We start from the raw sequence: 17381 nt of genomic DNA, 5'->3' as shown, positions 1-17381 counted from the left end.
GTTTTACAGAATATTGTTTTACGGGCAATGTATAGGGTGCTTTTCCCAAGTGATAGAGCAGAAAAGTTGTTTCCTAGTAAATGAAGACAATCATACTTTTTTCGATGCCTCTTCAGTCGGTAACAGTGAAAGGTGTGGTAGATTTCTGCAGTTAGTCTATACTTGCTGTGACATTTACGGTTTGCACCGCAATGGAGTCTGACATCAGACAGGGTTTTTTCATTCATAGAGCATAAGGATGAGTCTTTAGAAAGGTATGTTCAGACAGAACTAAAGACTCTGGTACAGTCTTGTCAAAATTCGGGCAAATCAAAGGGCTGCACCAGCCGGAAATCGAACCCGGGTCACAAGAATGGGAATCTTGTATGATACCACTACACTACTGGTGCCTGTTTTTGATCTGCAGGATATGCTTTTACAAACAATCTATAGTTTGCTTCTCCTAAATGGTAGAACAGAAAAATTGTTTCCTAGTACATGAAGCCAATCTCACTTTTTTCAATGCCTCTTCAGTCGGTAACAGTGAAAGGTGTGGTAGATTTCTGCCGCAAGACTTTACTTCCTGTTACATTTACGGTTTAGACCCCAATGGAGTCTGCCAAGAGACACGTTTTTTGTTCATTCATAGAGCATAAGGGTGAGTCTTTAGAAAGGTATGTTCAGACAGAACTAAAGACTTTGGAATAGACTTGTTGAAATTCCGGCAAATCAAAGGCCTGCACCAGCCGGGAATCGAACCCGGGTCACAAGAATGGGAATCTTGTATGATACCACTACACTAGTGGTGCCCGACAAGGTTTTACAGAATATTCTTTTACGGGCAATGTATAGGGTGCTTTTCCCAAGTGATAGAGCAGAAAAGTTGTTTCCTAGTAAATGAAGACAATGATACTTTTTTCCATGCCTCTTCAGTCGGTAGCAGTGAAAGGTGTGGTAGATTTCTGCAGTTAGTCTATACTTGCTGTGACATTTACGGTTTGCACCGCAATGGAGTCTGACATCAGACAGAGTTTTTTCATTCATAGAGCATAAGGATGAGTCTTTAGAAAGGTATGTTCAGACAGAACTAAAGACTTCGGTACAGTCTTGTCGAAATTCCGGCAAATCAAAGACCTGCACCAGCCGGGAATCAAACCCGGGTCACAAGAATGGGAATCTTGTATGATACCACTACACTACTGGTGCCTGTCTTTGTTCTGCAGGATATGCTTTTACAAACAATCTATAGTTTGCTTCTCCCAAGTGGTAGAGCAGAAAAATTGTTTCCTAGTACATGAAGCCAATCTCACTTTTTTCAATGCCTCTTCAGTCGGTAACAGTGAAAGGTGTGGTAGATTTCTGCCGCAAGACTTTACTTGCTGTTACATTTAGGGTTTAGACCCCAATGGAGTCTGCCAAGAGACACGTTTTTTGTTCATTCATAGAGCATATGGGTGAGTCTTTAGAAAGGTATGTTCAGACAGAACTAAAGACTTTGGAATAGACTTGTCGAAATTCCATCACTTCGAAGGTCTGCACCAGCCGGGAATCGAACCCGGGTCACAAGAATGGGAATCTTGTATGATACCACTACACTAGTGGTGCCCGACAAGGTTTTACAGAATATTCTTTTACGGGCAATGTATAGGGTGCTTTTCCCAAGTGATAGAGCAGAAAAGTTGTTTCCTAGTAAATGAAGACAATGATACTTTTTTCGATGCCTCTTCAGTCGGTAGCAGTGAAAGGTGTGGTAGATTTCTGCAGTTAGTCTATACTTGCTGTGACATTTACGGTTTGCACCGCAATGGAGTCTGACATCAGACAGAGTTTTTTCATTCATAGAGCATAAGGGTGAGTCTTTAGAAAGGTATGTTCAGACAGAACTAAAGACTTTGGAATAGACTTGTCGAAATTCCATCACTTCGAAGGTCTGCACCAGCCGGGAATCGAACCCGGGTCACAAGAATGGGAATCTTGTATGATACCACTACACTAGTGGTGCCCGACAAGGTTTTACAGAATATTCTTTTACGGGCAATGTATAGGGTGCTTTTCCCAAGTGATAGAGCAGAAAAGTTGTTTCCTAGTAAATGAAGACAATCATACTTTTTTCGATGCCTCTTCAGTCGGTAACAGTGAAAGGTGTGGTAGATTTCTGCAGTTAGTCTATACTTGCTGTGACATTTACGGTTTGCACCGCAATGGAGTCTGACATCAGACAGGGTTTTTTCATTCATAGAGCATAAGGATGAGTCTTTAGAAAGGTATGTTCAGACAGAACTAAAGACTCTGGTACAGTCTTGTCGAAATTCCGGCAAATCAAAGGACTGCACCAGCCGGGAATCGAACCCGGGTCACAAGAATGGGAATCTTGTATGATACCACTACACTACTGGTGCCTGTCTTTGTTCTGCAGGATATGCTTTTACAAACAATCTATAGTTTGCTTCTCCCAAGTGGTAGAGCAGAACATTTTTTTCCTAGTACATGAAGCCAATCTCACTTTTTTCAATGCCTCTTCAGTTGGTAACAGTGAAAGGTGTGGTAGATTTCTGCCGCAAGACTTTACTTGCTGTTACATTTACGGTTTAGACCCCAATGGAGTCTGCCAAGAGACACGTTTTTTTGTTCATTCATAGAGCATAAGGGTGAGTCTTTAGGAAGGTATGTTCAGACAGAACTAAAGACTTTGGAATAGACTTGTCGAAATTCCATCACTTCGAAGGTCTGCACCAGCCGGCAATCGAACACGGGTCACAAGAATGGGAATCTTGTATGATACCACTACACTAGTGGTGCCCGACAAGGTTTTACAGAATATTCTTTTACGGGCAATGTATAGGGTGCTTTTCCCAAGTGATAGAGCAGAAAAGTTGTTTCCTAGTAAATGAAGACAATCATACTTTTTTCGATGCCTCTTCAGTCGGTAACAGTGAAAGGTGTGGTAGATTTCTGCAGTTAGTCTATACTTGCTGTGACATTTACGGTTTGCACCGCAATGGAGTCTGACATCAGACAGGGTTTTTTCATTCATAGAGCATAAGGATGAGTCTTTAGAAAGGTATGTTCAGACAGAACTAAAGACTCTGGTACAGTCTTGTCGAAATTCCGGCAAATCAAAGGACTGCACCAGCCGGGAATCGAACCCGGGTCACAAGAATGGGAATCTTGTATGATACCACTACACTACTGGTGCCTGTCTTTGTTCTGCAGGATATGCTTTTACAAACAATCTATAGTTTGCTTCTCCCAAGTGGTAGAGCAGAAAAAATTTTTCCTAGTACATGAAGCCAATCTCACTTTTTTCAATGCCTCTTCAGTTGGTAACAGTGAAAGGTGTGGTAGATTTCTGCCGCAAGACTTTACTTGCTGTTACATTTACGGTTTAGACCCCAATGGAGTCTGCCAAGAGACACGTTTTTTTGTTCATTCATAGAGCATAAGGGTGAGTCTTTAGGAAGGTATGTTCAGACAGAACTAAAGACTTTGGAATAGACTTGTCGAAATTCCATCACTTCGAAGGTCTGCACCAGCCGGCAATCGAACACGGGTCACAAGAATGGGAATCTTGTATGATACCACTACACTAGTGGTGCCCGACAAGGTTTTACAGAATATTCTTTTACGGGCAATGTATAGGGTGCTTTTCCCAAGTGATAGAGCAGAAAAGTTGTTTCCTAGTAAATGAAGACAATCATACTTTTTTCGATGCCTCTTCAGTCGGTAACAGTGAAAGGTGTGGTAGATTTCTGCAGTTAGTCTATACTTGCTGTGACATTTACGGTTTGCACCGCAATGGAGTCTGACATCAGACAGGGTTTTTTCATTCATAGAGCATAAGGATGAGTCTTTAGAAAGGTATGTTCAGACAGAACTAAAGACTCTGGTACAGTCTTGTCGAAATTCCGGCAAATCAAAGGACTGCACCAGCCGGGAATCGAACCCGGGTCACAAGAATGGGAATCTTGTATGATACCACTACACTACTGGTGCCTGTCTTTGTTCTGCAGGATATGCTTTTACAAACAATCTATAGTTTGCTTCTCCCAAGTGGTAGAGCAGAAAATTTTTTTCCTAGTACATGAAGCCAATCTCACTTTTTTCAATGCCTCTTCAGTTGGTAACAGTGAAAGGTGTGGTAGATTTCTGCCGCAAGACTTTACTTGCTGTTACATTTACGGTTTAGACCCCAATGGAGTCTGCCAAGAGACACGTTTTTTTGTTCATTCATAGAGCATAAGGGTGAGTCTTTAGGAAGGTATGTTCAGACAGAACTAAAGACTTTGGAATAGACTTGTCGAAATTCCATCACTTCGAAGGTCTGCACCAGCCGGCAATCGAACACGGGTCACAAGAATGGGAATCTTGTATGATACCACTACACTAGTGGTGCCCGACAAGGTTTTACAGAATATTCTTTTACGGGCAATGTATAGGGTGCTTTTCCCAAGTGATAGAGCAGAAAAGTTGTTTCCTAGTAAATGAAGACAATCATACTTTTTTCGATGCCTCTTCAGTCGGTAACAGTGAAAGGTGTGGTAGATTTCTGCAGTTAGTCTATACTTGCTGTGACATTTACGGTTTGCACCGCAATGGAGTCTGACATCAGACAGGGTTTTTTCATTCATAGAGCATAAGGATGAGTCTTTAGAAAGGTATGTTCAGACAGAACTAAAGACTCTGGTACAGTCTTGTCGAAATTCCGGCAAATCAAAGGCCTGCACCAGCCGGGAATCGAACCCGGGTCACAAGAATGGGAATCTTGTATGATACCACTACACTACTGGTGCCTGTCTTTGTTCTGCAGGATATGCTTTTACAAACAATCTATAGTTTGCTTCTCCCAAGTGGTAGAGCAGAATAATTGTTTCCTAGTACATGATGCCAATCTCACTTTTTTCAATGCCTCTTCAGTCGGTAACAGTGAAAGGTGTGGTAGATTTCTGCCGCAAGACTTTACTTGCTGTTACATTTACGGTTTAGACCCCAATGGAGTCTGCCAAGAGACACGTTTTATGTTCATTCATAGAGCATAAGGGTGAGTCTTTAGAAAGGTATGTTCAGACAGAACTAAAGACTTTGGAATAGACTTGTCGAAATTCCATCACTTCGAAGGTCTGCACCAGCCGGCAATCGAACACGGGTCACAAGAATGGGAATCTTGTATGATACCACTACACTAGTGGTGCCCGACAAGGTTTTACAGAATATTCTTTTACGGGCAATGTATAGGGTGCTTTTCCCAAGTGATAGAGCAGAAAAGTTGTTTCCTAGTAAATTAAGACAATGATACTTTTTTCCATGCCTCTTCAGTCGGTAGCAGTGAAAGGTGTGGTAGATTTCTGCAGTTAGTCTATACTTGCTGTGACATTTACGGTTTGCACCGCAATGGATTCTGACATCAGACAGGGTTTTTTCATTCATAGAGCATGAGGATGAGTCTTTAGAAAGGTATGTTCAGACAGAACTAAAGACTTTGGTACAGTCTTGTCGAAATTCCGGCAAATCAAAGGCCTGCACCAGCCGGGAATCGAACCCGGGTCACAAGAATGGGAATCTTGTATGATACCACTACACTAGTGGTGCCCGACAAGGTTTTACAGAATATTCTTTTACGGGCAATGTATAGGGTGCTTTTCCCAAGTGATAGAGCAGAAAAGTTGTTTCCTAGTAAATGAAGACAATCATACTTTTTTCGATGCCTCTTCAGTCGGTAGCAGTGAAAGGTGTGGTAGATTTCTGCAGTTAGTCTATACTTGCTGTGACATTTACGGTTTGCACCGCAATGGAGTCTGACATCAGACAGAGTTTTTTCATTCATAGAGCATAAGGGTGAGTCTTTAGAAAGGTATGTTCAGACAGAACTAAAGACTTTGGAATAGACTTGTCGAAATTCCATCACTTCGAAGGTCTGCACCAGCCGGGAATCGAACCCAGGTCACAAGAATGGGAATCTTGTATGATACCACTACACTAGTGGTGCCCGACAAGGTTTTACAGAATATTCTTTTACGGGCAATGTATAGGGTGCTTTTCCCAAGTGATAGAGCAGAAAAGTTGTTTCCTAGTAAATGAAGACAATCATACTTTTTTCGATGCCTCTTCAGTCGGTAACAGTGAAAGGTGTGGTAGATTTCTGCAGTTAGTCTATACTTGCTGTGACATTTACGGTTTGCACCGCAATGGAGTCTGACATCAGACAGGGTTTTTTCATTCATAGAGCATAAGGATGAGTCTTTAGAAAGGTATGTTCAGACAGAACTAAAGACTCTGGTACAGTCTTGTCGAAATTCCGGCAAATCAAAGGACTGCACCAGCCGGGAATCGAACCCGGGTCACAAGAATGGGAATCTTGTATGATACCACTACACTACTGGTGCCTGTCTTTGTTCTGCAGGATATGCTTTTACAAACAATCTATAGTTTGCTTCTCCCAAGTGGTAGAGCAGAACATTTTTTTCCTAGTACATGAAGCCAATCTCACTTTTTTCAATGCCTCTTCAGTTGGTAACAGTGAAAGGTGTGGTAGATTTCTGCCGCAAGACTTTACTTGCTGTTACATTTACGGTTTAGACCCCAATGGAGTCTGCCAAGAGACACGTTTTTTTGTTCATTCATAGAGCATAAGGGTGAGTCTTTAGGAAGGTATGTTCAGACAGAACTAAAGACTTTGGAATAGACTTGTCGAAATTCCATCACTTCGAAGGTCTGCACCAGCCGGCAATCGAACCCGGGTCACAAGAATGGGAATCTTGTATGATACCACTACACTAGTGGTGCCCGACAAGGTTTTACAGAATATTCTTTTACGGGCAATGTATAGGGTGCTTTTCCCAAGTGATAGAGCAGAAAAGTTGTTTCCTAGTAAATGAAGACAATCATACTTTTTTCGATGCCTCTTCAGTCGGTAACAGTGAAAGGTGTGGTAGATTTCTGCAGTTAGTCTATACTTGCTGTGACATTTACGGTTTGCACCGCAATGGAGTCTGACATCAGACAGGGTTTTTTCATTCATAGAGCATAAGGATGAGTCTTTAGAAAGGTATGTTCAGACAGAACTAAAGACTCTGGTACAGTCTTGTCGAAATTCCGGCAAATCAAAGGACTGCACCAGCCGGGAATCGAACCCGGGTCACAAGAATGGGAATCTTGTATGATACCACTACACTACTGGTGCCTGTCTTTGTTCTGCAGGATATGCTTTTACAAACAATCTATAGTTTGCTTCTCCCAAGTGGTAGAGCAGAAAAAAATTTTCCTAGTACATGAAGCCAATCTCACTTTTTTCAATGCCTCTTCAGTTGGTAACAGTGAAAGGTGTGGTAGATTTCTGCCGCAAGACTTTACTTGCTGTTACATTTACGGTTTAGACCCCAATGGAGTCTGCCAAGAGACACGTTTTTTTGTTCATTCATAGAGCATAAGGGTGAGTCTTTAGGAAGGTATGTTCAGACAGAACTAAAGACTTTGGAATAGACTTGTCGAAATTCCATCACTTCGAAGGTCTGCACCAGCCGGCAATCGAACACGGGTCACAAGAATGGGAATCTTGTATGATACCACTACACTAGTGGTGCCCGACAAGGTTTTACAGAATATTCTTTTACGGGCAATGTATAGGGTGCTTTTCCCAAGTGATAGAGCAGAAAAGTTGTTTCCTAGTAAATGAAGACAATCATACTTTTTTCTATGCCTCTTCAGTCGGTAACAGTGAAAGGTGTGGTAGATTTCTGCAGTTAGTCTATACTTGCTGTGACATTTACGGTTTGCACCGCAATGGAGTCTGACATCAGACAGGGTTTTTTCATTCATAGAGCATAAGGATGAGTCTTTAGAAAGGTATGTTCAGACAGAACTAAAGACTTTGGTACAGTCTTGTCGAATTTCCGGCAAATCAAAGGCCTGCACCAGCCGGGAATCGAACCCGGGTCACAAGAATGGGAATCTTGTATGATACCACTACACTACTGGTGCCTGTCTTTGTTCTGCAGGATATGCTTTAACAAACAATCTATAGTTTGCTTCTCCCAAGTGGTAGAGCAGAAAATTTTTTTCCTAGTACATGAAGCCAATGTCACTTTTTTCAATGCCTCTTCAGTTGGTAACAGTGAAAGGTGTGGTAGATTTCTGCCGCAAGACTTTACTTGCTGTTACATTTACGGTTTAGACCCCAATGGAGTCTGCCAAGAGACACGTTTTTTTTGTTCATTCATAGAGCATAAGGGTGAGTCTTTAGAAAGGTATGTTCAGACAGAACTAAAGACTTTGGAATAGACTTGTCGAAATTCCATCACTTCGAAGGTCTGCACCAGCCGGGAATCGAACCCAGGTCACAAGAATGGGAATCTTGTATGATACCACTACACTAGTGGTGCCCGACAAGGTTTTACAGAATATTCTTTTACGGGCAATGTATAGGGTGCTTTTCCCAAGTGATAGAGCAGAAAAGTTGTTTCCTAGTAAATGAAGACAATCATACTTTTTTCTATGCCTCTTCAGTCGGTAACAGTGAAAGGTGTGGTAGATTTCTGCAGTTAGTCTATACTTGCTGTGACATTTACGGTTTGCACCGCAATGGAGTCTGACATCAGACAGGGTTTTTTCATTCATAGAGCATAAGGATGAGTCTTTAGAAAGGTATGTTCAGACAGAACTAAAGACTTTGGTACAGTCTTGTCGAATTTCCGGCAAATCAAAGGCCTGCACCAGCCGGGAATCGAACCCGGGTCACAAGAATGGGAATCTTGTATGATACCACTACACTACTGGTGCCTGTCTTTGTTCTGCAGGATATGCTTTAACAAACAATCTATAGTTTGCTTCTCCCAAGTGGTAGAGCAGAAAAAATTTTTCCTAGTACATGAAGCCAATGTCACTTTTTTCAATGCCTCTTCAGTTGGTAACAGTGAAAGGTGTGGTAGATTTCTGCCGCAAGACTTTACTTGCTGTTACATTTACGGTTTAGACCCCAATGGAGTCTGCCAAGAGACACGTTTTTTTTGTTCATTCATAGAGCATAAGGGTGAGTCTTTAGAAAGGTATGTTCAGACAGAACTAAAGACTTTGGAATAGACTTGTCGAAATTCCATCACTTCGAAGGTCTGCACCAGCCGGGAATCGAACCCAGGTCACAAGAATGGGAATCTTGTATGATACCACTACACTAGTGGTGCCCGACAAGGTTTTACAGAATATTCTTTTACGGGCAATGTATAGGGTGCTTTTCCCAAGTGATAGAGCAGAAAAGTTGTTTCCTAGTAAATGAAGACAATCATACTTTTTTCCATGCCTCTTCAGTCGGTAACAGTGAAAGGTGTGGTAGATTTCTGCAGTTAGTCTATACTTGCTGTGACATTTACGGTTTGCACCGCAATGGAGTCTGACATCAGACAGGGTTTTTTCATTCATAGAGCATAAGGATGAGTAGTCTTTAGAAAGGTATGTTCAGACAGAACTAAAGACTCTGGTACAGTCTTGTCGAAATTCCGGCAAATCAAAGGACTGCACCAGCCGGGAATCGAACCCGGGTCACAAGAATGGGAATCTTGTATGATACCACTACACTACTGGTGCCTGTCTTTGTTCTGCAGGATATGCTTTTACAAACAATCTATAGTTTGCTTCTCCCAAGTGGTAGAGCAGAATAATTGTTTCCTAGTACATGATGCCAATCTCACTTTTTTCAATGCCTCTTCAGTCGGTAACAGTGAAAGGTGTGGTAGATTTCTGCCGCAAGACTTTACTTGCTGTTACATTTACGGTTTAGACCCCAATGGAGTCTGCCAAGAGACACGTTTTATGTTCATTCATAGAGCATAAGGGTGAGTCTTTAGAAAGGTATGTTCAGACAGAACTAAAGACTTTGGAATAGACTTGTCGAAATTCCATCACTTCGAAGGTCTGCACCAGCCGGCAATCGAACACGGGTCACAAGAATGGGAATCTTGTATGATACCACTACACTAGTGGTGCCCGACAAGGTTTTACAGAATATTCTTTTACGGGCAATGTATAGGGTGCTTTTCCCAAGTGATAGAGCAGAAAAGTTGTTTCCTAGTAAATTAAGACAATGATACTTTTTTCCATGCCTCTTCAGTCGGTAGCAGTGAAAGGTGTGGTAGATTTCTGCAGTTAGTCTATACTTGCTGTGACATTTACGGTTTGCACCGCAATGGATTCTGACATCAGACAGGGTTTTTTCATTCATAGAGCATGAGGATGAGTCTTTAGAAAGGTATGTTCAGACAGAACTAAAGACTTTGGTACAGTCTTGTCGAAATTCCGGCAAATCAAAGGCCTGCACCAGCCGGGAATCGAACCCGGGTCACAAGAATGGGAATCTTGTATGATACCACTACACTAGTGGTGCCCGACAAGGTTTTACAGAATATTCTTTTACGGGCAATGTATAGGGTGCTTTTCCCAAGTGATAGAGCAGAAAAGTTGTTTCCTAGTAAATGAAGACAATCATACTTTTTTCTATGCCTCTTCAGTCGGTAACAGTGAAAGGTGTGGTAGATTTCTGCAGTTAGTCTATACTTGCTGTGACATTTACGGTTTGCACCGCAATGGAGTCTGACATCAGACAGGGTTTTTTCATTCATAGAGCATAAGGATGAGTCTTTAGAAAGGTATGTTCAGACAGAACTAAAGACTTTGGTACAGTCTTGTCGAATTTCCGGCAAATCAAAGGCCTGCACCAGCCGGGAATCGAACCCGGGTCACAAGAATGGGAATCTTGTATGATACCACTACACTACTGGTGCCTGTCTTTGTTCTGCAGGATATGCTTTAACAAACAATCTATAGTTTGCTTCTCCCAAGTGGTAGAGCAGAAAAAAATTTTCCTAGTACATGAAGCCAATGTCACTTTTTTCAATGCCTCTTCAGTTGGTAACAGTGAAAGGTGTGGTAGATTTCTGCCGCAAGACTTTACTTGCTGTTACATTTACGGTTTAGACCCCAATGGAGTCTGCCAAGAGACACATTTTTTTTGTTCATTCATAGAGCATAAGGGTGAGTCTTTAGAAAGGTATGTTCAGACAGAACTAAAGACTTTGGAATAGACTTGTCGAAATTCCATCACTTCGAAGGTCTGCACCAGCCGGGAATCGAACCCAGGTCACAAGAATGGGAATCTTGTATGATACCACTACACTAGTGGTGCCCGACAAGGTTTTACAGAATATTCTTTTACGGGCAATGTATAGGGTGCTTTTCCCAAGTGATAGAGCAGAAAAGTTGTTTCCTAGTAAATGAAGACAATCATACTTTTTTCGATGCCTCTTCAGTCGGTAACAGTGAAAGGTGTGGTAGATTTCTGCAGTTAGTCTATACTTGCTGTGACATTTACGGTTTGCACCGCAATGGAGTCTGACATCAGACAGGGTTTTTTCATTCATAGAGCATAAGGATGAGTCTTTAGAAAGGTATGTTCAGACAGAACTAAAGACTCTGGTACAGTCTTGTCGAAATTCCGGCAAATCAAAGGACTGCACCAGCCGGGAATCGAACCCGGGTCACAAGAATGGGAATCTTGTATGATACCACTACACTACTGGTGCCTGTCTTTGTTCTGCAGGATATGCTTTTACAAACAATCTATAGTTTGCTTCTCCCAAGTGGTAGAGCAGAATAATTGTTTCCTAGTACATGATGCCAATCTCACTTTTTTCAATGCCTCTTCAGTCGGTAACAGTGAAAGGTGTGGTAGATTTCTGCCGCAAGACTTTACTTGCTGTTACATTTACGGTTTAGACCCCAATGGAGTCTGCCAAGAGACACGTTTTATGTTCATTCATAGAGCATAAGGGTGAGTAGTCTTTAGAAAGGTATGTTCAGACAGAACTAAAGACTTTGGAATAGACTTGTCGAAATTCCATCACTTCGAAGGTCTGCACCAGCCGGCAATCGAACACGGGTCACAAGAATGGGAATCTTGTATGATACCACTACACTAGTGGTGCCCGACAAGGTTTTACAGAATATTCTTTTACGGGCAATGTATAGGGTGCTTTTCCCAAGTGATAGAGCAGAAAAGTTGTTTTCTAGTAAATTAAGACAATGATACTTTTTTCCATGCCTCTTCAGTCGGTAGCAGTGAAAGGTGTGGTAGATTTCTGCAGTTAGTCTATACTTGCTGTGACATTTACGGTTTGCACCGCAATGGATTCTGACATCAGACAGGGTTTTTTCATTCATAGAGCATGAGGATGAGTCTTTAGAAAGGTATGTTCAGACAGAACTAAAGACTTTGGTACAGTCTTGTCGAAATTCCGGCAAATCAAAGGCCTGCACCAGCCGGGAATCGAACCCGGGTCACAAGAATGGGAATCTTGTATGATACCACTACACTAGTGGTGCCCGACAAGGTTTTACAGAATATTCTTTTACGGGCAATGTATAGGGTGCTTTTCCCAAGTGATAGAGCAGAAAAGTTGTTTCCTAGTAAATGAAGACAATCATACTTTTTTCTATGCCTCTTCAGTCGGTAACAGTGAAAGGTGTGGTAGATTTCTGCAGTTAGTCTATACTTGCTGTGACATTTACGGTTTGCACCGCAATGGAGTCTGACATCAGACAGGGTTTTTTCATTCATAGAGCATAAGGATGAGTCTTTAGAAAGGTATGTTCAGACAGAACTAAAGACTTTGGTACAGTCTTGTCGAATTTCCGGCAAATCAAAGGCCTGCACCAGCCGGGAATCGAACCCGGGTCACAAGAATGGGAATCTTGTATGATACCACTACACTACTGGTGCCTGTCTTTGTTCTGCAGGATATGCTTTAACAAACAATCTATAGTTTGCTTCTCCCAAGTGGTAGAGCAGAAAAATTTTTTCCTAGTACATGAAGCCAATGTCACTTTTTTCAATGCCTCTTCAGTTGGTAACAGTGAAAGGTGTGGTAGATTTCTGCCGCAAGACTTTACTTGCTGTTACATTTACGGTTTAGACCCCAATGGAGTCTGCCAAGAGACACGTTTTTTTTGTTCATTCATAGAGCATAAGGGTGAGTCTTTAGAAAGGTATGTTCAGACAGAACTAAAGACTTTGGAATAGACTTGTCGAAATTCCATCACTTCGAAGGTCTGCACCAGCCGGGAATCGAACCCAGGTCACAAGAATGGGAATCTTGTATGATACCACTACACTAGTGGTGCCCGACAAGGTTTTACAGAATATTCTTTTACGGGCAATGTATAGGGTGCTTTTCCCAAGTGATAGAGCAGAAAAGTTGTTTCCTAGTAAATGAAGACAATCATACTTTTTTCGATGCCTCTTCAGTCGGTAACAGTGAAAGGTGTGGTAGATTTCTGCAGTTAGTCTATACTTGCTGTGACATTTACGGTTTGCACCGCAATGGAGTCTGACATCAGACAGGGTTTTTTCATTCATAGAGCATAAGGATGAGTCTTTAGAAAGGTATGTTCAGACAGAACTAAAGACTCTGGTACAGTCTTGTCGAAATTCCGGCAAATCAAAGGACTGCACCAGCCGGGAATCGAACCCGGGTCACAAGAATGGGAATCTTGTATGATACCACTACACTACTGGTGCCTGTCTTTATTCTGCAGGATATGCTTTTACAAACAATCTATAGTTTGCTTCTCCCAAGTGGTAGAGCAGAACATTTTTTTCCTAGTACATGAAGCCAATCTCACTTTTTTCAATGCCTCTTCAGTTGGTAACAGTGAAAGGTGTGGTAGATTTCTGCCGCAAGACTTTACTTGCTGTTACATTTACGGTTTAGACCCCAATGGAGTCTGCCAAGAGACACGTTTTATGTTCATTCATAGAGCATAAGGGTGAGTCTTTAGAAAGGTATGTTCAGACAGAACTAAAGACTTTGGAATAGACTTGTCGAAATTCCATCACTTCGAAGGTCTGCACCAGCCGGCAATCGAACACGGGTCACAAGAATGGGAATCTTGTATGATACCACTACACTAGTGGTGCCCGACAAGGTTTTACAGAATATTCTTTTACGGGCAATGTATAGGGTGCTTTTCCCAAGTGATAGAGCAGAAAAGTTGTTTCCTAGTAAATTAAGACAATGATACTTTTTTCCATGCCTCTTCAGTCGGTAGCAGTGAAAGGTGTGGTAGATTTCTGCAGTTAGTCTATACTTGCTGTGACATTTACGGTTTGCACCGCAATGGATTCTGACATCAGACAGGGTTTTTTCATTCATAGAGCATGAGGATGAGTCTTTAGAAAGGTATGTTCAGACAGAACTAAAGACTTTGGTACAGTCTTGTCGAAATTCCGGCAAATCAAAGGCCTGCACCAGCCGGGAATCGAACCCGGGTCACAAGAATGGGAATCTTGTATGATTCCACTACACTAGTGGTGCCCGACAAGGTTTTACAGAATATTCTTTTACGGGCAATGTATAGGGTGCTTTTCCCAAGTGATAGAGCAGAAAAGTTGTTTCCTAGTAAATGAAGACAATCATACTTTTTTCGATGCCTCTTCAGTCGGTAACAGTGAAAGGTGTGGTAGATTTCTGCAGTTAGTCTATACTTGCTGTGACATTTACGGTTTGCACCGCAATGGAGTCTGACATCAGACAGGGTTTTTTTCATTCATAGAGCATAAGGATGAGTCTTTAGAAAGGTATGTTCAGACAGAACTAAAGACTCTGGTACAGTCTTGTCGAAATTCCAGCAAATCAAAGGCCTGCACCAGCCGGGAATCGAACCCGGGTCACAAGAATGGGAATCTTGTATGATACCACTACACTACTGGTGCCTGTCTTTGTTCTGCAGGATATGCTTTTACAAACAATCTATAGTTTGCTTCTCCCAAGTGGTAGAGCAGAACATTTTTTTCCTAGTACATGAAGCCAATGTCACTTTTTTCAATGCCTCTTCAGTTGGTAACAGTGAAAGGTGTGGTAGATTTCTGCCGCAAGACTTTACTTGCTGTTACATTTACGGTTTAGAACCCAATGGAGTCTGCCAAGAGACAAGTTTTTTGTTCATTCATAGAGCATAAGGGTGAGTCTTTAGGAAGGTATGTTCAGACAGAACTAAAGACTTTGGAATAGACTTGTCGAAATTCCATCACTTCGAAGGTCTGCACCAGCCGGGAATCGAACCCAGGTCACAAGAATGGGAATCTTGTATGATACCACTACACTAGTGGTGCCCGACAAGGTTTTACAGAATATTCTTTTACGGGCAATGTATAGGGTGCTTTTCCCAAGTGATAGAGCAGAAAAGTTGTTTCCTAGTAAATGAAGACAATCATACTTTTTTCGATGCCTCTTCAGTCGGTAACAGTGAAAGGTGTGGTAGATTTCTGCAGTTAGTCTATACTTGCTGTGACATTTACGGTTTGCACCGCAATGGAGTCTGAGATCAGACAGGGTTTTTTCATTCATAGAGCATAAGGATGAGTCTTTAGAAAGGTATGTTCAGACAGAACTAAAGACTCTGGTACAGTCTTGTCGAATTTCCGGCAAATCAAAGGCCTGCACCAGCCGGGAATCGAACCCGGGTCACAAGAATGGGAATCTTGTATGATACCACTACACTACTGGTGCCTGTCTTTGTTCTGCAGGATATGCTTTAACAAACAATCTATAGTTTGCTTCTCCCAAGTGGTAGAGCAGAAAAATTTTTTCCTAGTACATGAAGCCAATGTCACTTTTTTCAATGCCTCTTCAGTTGGTAACAGTGAAAGGTGTGGTAGATTTCTGCCGCAAGACTTTACTTGCTGTTACATTTACGGTTTAGACCCCAATGGAGTCTGCCAAGAGACACGTTTTTTTTGTTCATTCATAGAGCATAAGGGTGAGTCTTTAGAAAGGTATGTTCAGACAGAACTAAAGACTTTGGAATAGACTTGTCGAAATTCCATCACTTCGAAGGTCTGCACCAGCCGGGAATCGAACCCAGGTCACAAGAATGGGAATCTTGTATGATACCACTACACTAGTGGTGCCCGACAAGGTTTTACAGAATATTCTTTTACGGGCAATGTATAGGGTGCTTTTCCCAAGTGATAGAGCAGAAAAGTTGTTTCCTAGTAAATGAAGACAATCATACTTTTTTCGATGCCTCTTCAGTCGGTAACAGTGAAAGGTGTGGTAGATTTCTGCAGTTAGTCTATACTTGCTGTGACATTTACGGTTTGCACCGCAATGGAGTCTGAGATCAGACAGGGTTTTTTCATTCATAGAGCATAAGGATGAGTCTTTAGAAAGGTATGTTCAGACAGAACTAAAGACTCTGGTACAGTCTTGTCGAAATTCCGGCAAATCAAAGGACTGCACCAGCCGGGAATCGAACCCGGGTCACAAGAATGGGAATCTTGTATGATACCACTACACTACTGGTGCCTGTCTTTGTTCTGCAGGATATGCTTTTACAAACAATCTATAGTTTGCTTCTCCCAAGTGGTAGAGCAGAATAATTGTTTCCTAGTACATGATGCCAATCTCACTTTTTTCAATGCCTCTTCAGTCGGTAACAGTGAAAGGTGTGGTAGATTTCTGCCGCAAGACTTTACTTGCTGTTACATTTACGGTTTAGACCCCAATGGAGTCTGCCAAGAGACACGTTTTATGTTCATTCATAGAGCATAAGGGTGAGTCTTTAGAAAGGTATGTTCAGACAGAACTAAAGACTTTGGAATAGACTTGTCGAAATTCCATCACTTCGAAGGTCTGCACCAGCCGGCAATCGAACACGGGTCACAAGAATGGGAATCTTGTATGATACCACTACACTAGTGGTGCCCGACAAGGTTTTACAGAATATTCTTTTACGGGCAATGTATAGGGTGCTTTTCCCAAGTGATAGAGCAGAAAAGTTGTTTCCTAGTAAATTAAGACAATGATACTTTTTTCCATGCCTCTTCAGTCGGTAGCAGTGAAAGGTGTGGTAGATTTCTGCAGTTAGTCTATACTTGCTGTGACATTTACGGTTTGCACCGCAATGGATTCTGACATCAGACAGGGTTTTTTCATTCATAGAGCATGAGGATGAGTCTTTAGAAAGGTATGTTCAGACAGAACTAAAGACTTTGGTACAGTCTTGTCGAAATTCCGGCAAATCAAAGGCCTGCACCAGCCGGGAATCGAACCCGGGTCACAAGAATGGGAATCTTGTATGATACCACTACACTAGTGGTGCCCGACAAGGTTTTACAGAATATTCTTTTACGGGCAATGTATAGGGTGCTTTTCCCAAGTGATAGAGCAGAAAAGTTGTTTCCTAGTAAATGAAGACAATCATACTTTTTTCTATGCCTCTTCAGTCGGTAACAGTGAAAGGTGTGGTAGATTTCTGCAGTTAGTCTATACTTGCTGTGACATTTACGGTTTGCACCGCAATGGAGTCTGACATCAGACAGGGTTTTTTCATTCATAGAGCATAAGGATGAGTCTTTAGAA

At 41.9% G+C, this 17381-nt stretch overlaps 34 non-coding genes across 34 annotated transcripts; all 34 read right to left on the bottom strand.

Moving 5' to 3' along the window:
* Positions 1 to 318: 318 nt before the first annotated feature.
* trnag-ccc (transfer RNA glycine (anticodon CCC)) lies at positions 319 to 389 on the bottom strand. Its single transcript has one exon. It is a non-coding gene; the product is annotated as a tRNA-Gly (tRNA).
* A 328-nt stretch (positions 390 to 717) lies between these two features.
* On the bottom strand, positions 718 to 788 carry trnag-ccc (transfer RNA glycine (anticodon CCC)). The gene has a single exon. It is a non-coding gene; the product is annotated as a tRNA-Gly (tRNA).
* Positions 789 to 1114: 326 nt separating this feature from the next.
* On the bottom strand, positions 1115 to 1185 carry trnag-ccc (transfer RNA glycine (anticodon CCC)). Its single transcript has one exon. It is a non-coding gene; the product is annotated as a tRNA-Gly (tRNA).
* A 328-nt stretch (positions 1186 to 1513) lies between these two features.
* trnag-ccc (transfer RNA glycine (anticodon CCC)) lies at positions 1514 to 1584 on the bottom strand. The gene has a single exon. It is a non-coding gene; the product is annotated as a tRNA-Gly (tRNA).
* Positions 1585 to 1910: 326 nt separating this feature from the next.
* trnag-ccc (transfer RNA glycine (anticodon CCC)) lies at positions 1911 to 1981 on the bottom strand. The gene has a single exon. It is a non-coding gene; the product is annotated as a tRNA-Gly (tRNA).
* Positions 1982 to 2307: 326 nt separating this feature from the next.
* trnag-ccc (transfer RNA glycine (anticodon CCC)) lies at positions 2308 to 2378 on the bottom strand. The gene has a single exon. It is a non-coding gene; the product is annotated as a tRNA-Gly (tRNA).
* Positions 2379 to 3104: 726 nt separating this feature from the next.
* trnag-ccc (transfer RNA glycine (anticodon CCC)) lies at positions 3105 to 3175 on the bottom strand. The gene has a single exon. It is a non-coding gene; the product is annotated as a tRNA-Gly (tRNA).
* Positions 3176 to 3901: 726 nt separating this feature from the next.
* trnag-ccc (transfer RNA glycine (anticodon CCC)) lies at positions 3902 to 3972 on the bottom strand. Its single transcript has one exon. It is a non-coding gene; the product is annotated as a tRNA-Gly (tRNA).
* A 726-nt stretch (positions 3973 to 4698) lies between these two features.
* trnag-ccc (transfer RNA glycine (anticodon CCC)) lies at positions 4699 to 4769 on the bottom strand. Its single transcript has one exon. It is a non-coding gene; the product is annotated as a tRNA-Gly (tRNA).
* A 725-nt stretch (positions 4770 to 5494) lies between these two features.
* On the bottom strand, positions 5495 to 5565 carry trnag-ccc (transfer RNA glycine (anticodon CCC)). The gene has a single exon. It is a non-coding gene; the product is annotated as a tRNA-Gly (tRNA).
* Positions 5566 to 5891: 326 nt separating this feature from the next.
* Positions 5892 to 5962, bottom strand: trnag-ccc (transfer RNA glycine (anticodon CCC)). The gene has a single exon. It is a non-coding gene; the product is annotated as a tRNA-Gly (tRNA).
* Positions 5963 to 6288: 326 nt separating this feature from the next.
* trnag-ccc (transfer RNA glycine (anticodon CCC)) lies at positions 6289 to 6359 on the bottom strand. The gene has a single exon. It is a non-coding gene; the product is annotated as a tRNA-Gly (tRNA).
* A 329-nt stretch (positions 6360 to 6688) lies between these two features.
* trnag-ccc (transfer RNA glycine (anticodon CCC)) lies at positions 6689 to 6759 on the bottom strand. Its single transcript has one exon. It is a non-coding gene; the product is annotated as a tRNA-Gly (tRNA).
* Positions 6760 to 7085: 326 nt separating this feature from the next.
* Positions 7086 to 7156, bottom strand: trnag-ccc (transfer RNA glycine (anticodon CCC)). Its single transcript has one exon. It is a non-coding gene; the product is annotated as a tRNA-Gly (tRNA).
* Positions 7157 to 7882: 726 nt separating this feature from the next.
* Positions 7883 to 7953, bottom strand: trnag-ccc (transfer RNA glycine (anticodon CCC)). Its single transcript has one exon. It is a non-coding gene; the product is annotated as a tRNA-Gly (tRNA).
* A 330-nt stretch (positions 7954 to 8283) lies between these two features.
* On the bottom strand, positions 8284 to 8354 carry trnag-ccc (transfer RNA glycine (anticodon CCC)). The gene has a single exon. It is a non-coding gene; the product is annotated as a tRNA-Gly (tRNA).
* Positions 8355 to 8680: 326 nt separating this feature from the next.
* Positions 8681 to 8751, bottom strand: trnag-ccc (transfer RNA glycine (anticodon CCC)). Its single transcript has one exon. It is a non-coding gene; the product is annotated as a tRNA-Gly (tRNA).
* A 330-nt stretch (positions 8752 to 9081) lies between these two features.
* trnag-ccc (transfer RNA glycine (anticodon CCC)) lies at positions 9082 to 9152 on the bottom strand. Its single transcript has one exon. It is a non-coding gene; the product is annotated as a tRNA-Gly (tRNA).
* A 329-nt stretch (positions 9153 to 9481) lies between these two features.
* Positions 9482 to 9552, bottom strand: trnag-ccc (transfer RNA glycine (anticodon CCC)). The gene has a single exon. It is a non-coding gene; the product is annotated as a tRNA-Gly (tRNA).
* A 725-nt stretch (positions 9553 to 10277) lies between these two features.
* On the bottom strand, positions 10278 to 10348 carry trnag-ccc (transfer RNA glycine (anticodon CCC)). The gene has a single exon. It is a non-coding gene; the product is annotated as a tRNA-Gly (tRNA).
* Positions 10349 to 10674: 326 nt separating this feature from the next.
* trnag-ccc (transfer RNA glycine (anticodon CCC)) lies at positions 10675 to 10745 on the bottom strand. Its single transcript has one exon. It is a non-coding gene; the product is annotated as a tRNA-Gly (tRNA).
* Positions 10746 to 11075: 330 nt separating this feature from the next.
* Positions 11076 to 11146, bottom strand: trnag-ccc (transfer RNA glycine (anticodon CCC)). The gene has a single exon. It is a non-coding gene; the product is annotated as a tRNA-Gly (tRNA).
* Positions 11147 to 11472: 326 nt separating this feature from the next.
* trnag-ccc (transfer RNA glycine (anticodon CCC)) lies at positions 11473 to 11543 on the bottom strand. The gene has a single exon. It is a non-coding gene; the product is annotated as a tRNA-Gly (tRNA).
* Positions 11544 to 12271: 728 nt separating this feature from the next.
* Positions 12272 to 12342, bottom strand: trnag-ccc (transfer RNA glycine (anticodon CCC)). Its single transcript has one exon. It is a non-coding gene; the product is annotated as a tRNA-Gly (tRNA).
* Positions 12343 to 12668: 326 nt separating this feature from the next.
* trnag-ccc (transfer RNA glycine (anticodon CCC)) lies at positions 12669 to 12739 on the bottom strand. Its single transcript has one exon. It is a non-coding gene; the product is annotated as a tRNA-Gly (tRNA).
* A 330-nt stretch (positions 12740 to 13069) lies between these two features.
* On the bottom strand, positions 13070 to 13140 carry trnag-ccc (transfer RNA glycine (anticodon CCC)). Its single transcript has one exon. It is a non-coding gene; the product is annotated as a tRNA-Gly (tRNA).
* Positions 13141 to 13466: 326 nt separating this feature from the next.
* Positions 13467 to 13537, bottom strand: trnag-ccc (transfer RNA glycine (anticodon CCC)). Its single transcript has one exon. It is a non-coding gene; the product is annotated as a tRNA-Gly (tRNA).
* Positions 13538 to 14262: 725 nt separating this feature from the next.
* On the bottom strand, positions 14263 to 14333 carry trnag-ccc (transfer RNA glycine (anticodon CCC)). The gene has a single exon. It is a non-coding gene; the product is annotated as a tRNA-Gly (tRNA).
* A 327-nt stretch (positions 14334 to 14660) lies between these two features.
* On the bottom strand, positions 14661 to 14731 carry trnag-ccc (transfer RNA glycine (anticodon CCC)). Its single transcript has one exon. It is a non-coding gene; the product is annotated as a tRNA-Gly (tRNA).
* A 328-nt stretch (positions 14732 to 15059) lies between these two features.
* On the bottom strand, positions 15060 to 15130 carry trnag-ccc (transfer RNA glycine (anticodon CCC)). The gene has a single exon. It is a non-coding gene; the product is annotated as a tRNA-Gly (tRNA).
* Positions 15131 to 15456: 326 nt separating this feature from the next.
* On the bottom strand, positions 15457 to 15527 carry trnag-ccc (transfer RNA glycine (anticodon CCC)). The gene has a single exon. It is a non-coding gene; the product is annotated as a tRNA-Gly (tRNA).
* Positions 15528 to 15857: 330 nt separating this feature from the next.
* trnag-ccc (transfer RNA glycine (anticodon CCC)) lies at positions 15858 to 15928 on the bottom strand. The gene has a single exon. It is a non-coding gene; the product is annotated as a tRNA-Gly (tRNA).
* A 326-nt stretch (positions 15929 to 16254) lies between these two features.
* On the bottom strand, positions 16255 to 16325 carry trnag-ccc (transfer RNA glycine (anticodon CCC)). The gene has a single exon. It is a non-coding gene; the product is annotated as a tRNA-Gly (tRNA).
* A 725-nt stretch (positions 16326 to 17050) lies between these two features.
* Positions 17051 to 17121, bottom strand: trnag-ccc (transfer RNA glycine (anticodon CCC)). Its single transcript has one exon. It is a non-coding gene; the product is annotated as a tRNA-Gly (tRNA).
* Between the last annotated feature and the right edge of the window lie 260 nt (positions 17122 to 17381).

Source organism: Alosa pseudoharengus, unplaced genomic scaffold (genome assembly GCF_046254945.1).
Source record: "Alosa pseudoharengus isolate Yale_2024_CS ecotype anadromous, Long Island Sound unplaced genomic scaffold, YU_APseudo_1.1 YU_APseudo_1.1_scf_12, whole genome shotgun sequence".
NCBI lineage: Eukaryota > Metazoa > Chordata > Actinopteri > Clupeiformes > Clupeidae > Alosa > Alosa pseudoharengus.
Note: the sequence above shows the minus strand (reverse complement) of the source record. Positions and strands in the feature narration are given on the sequence as shown.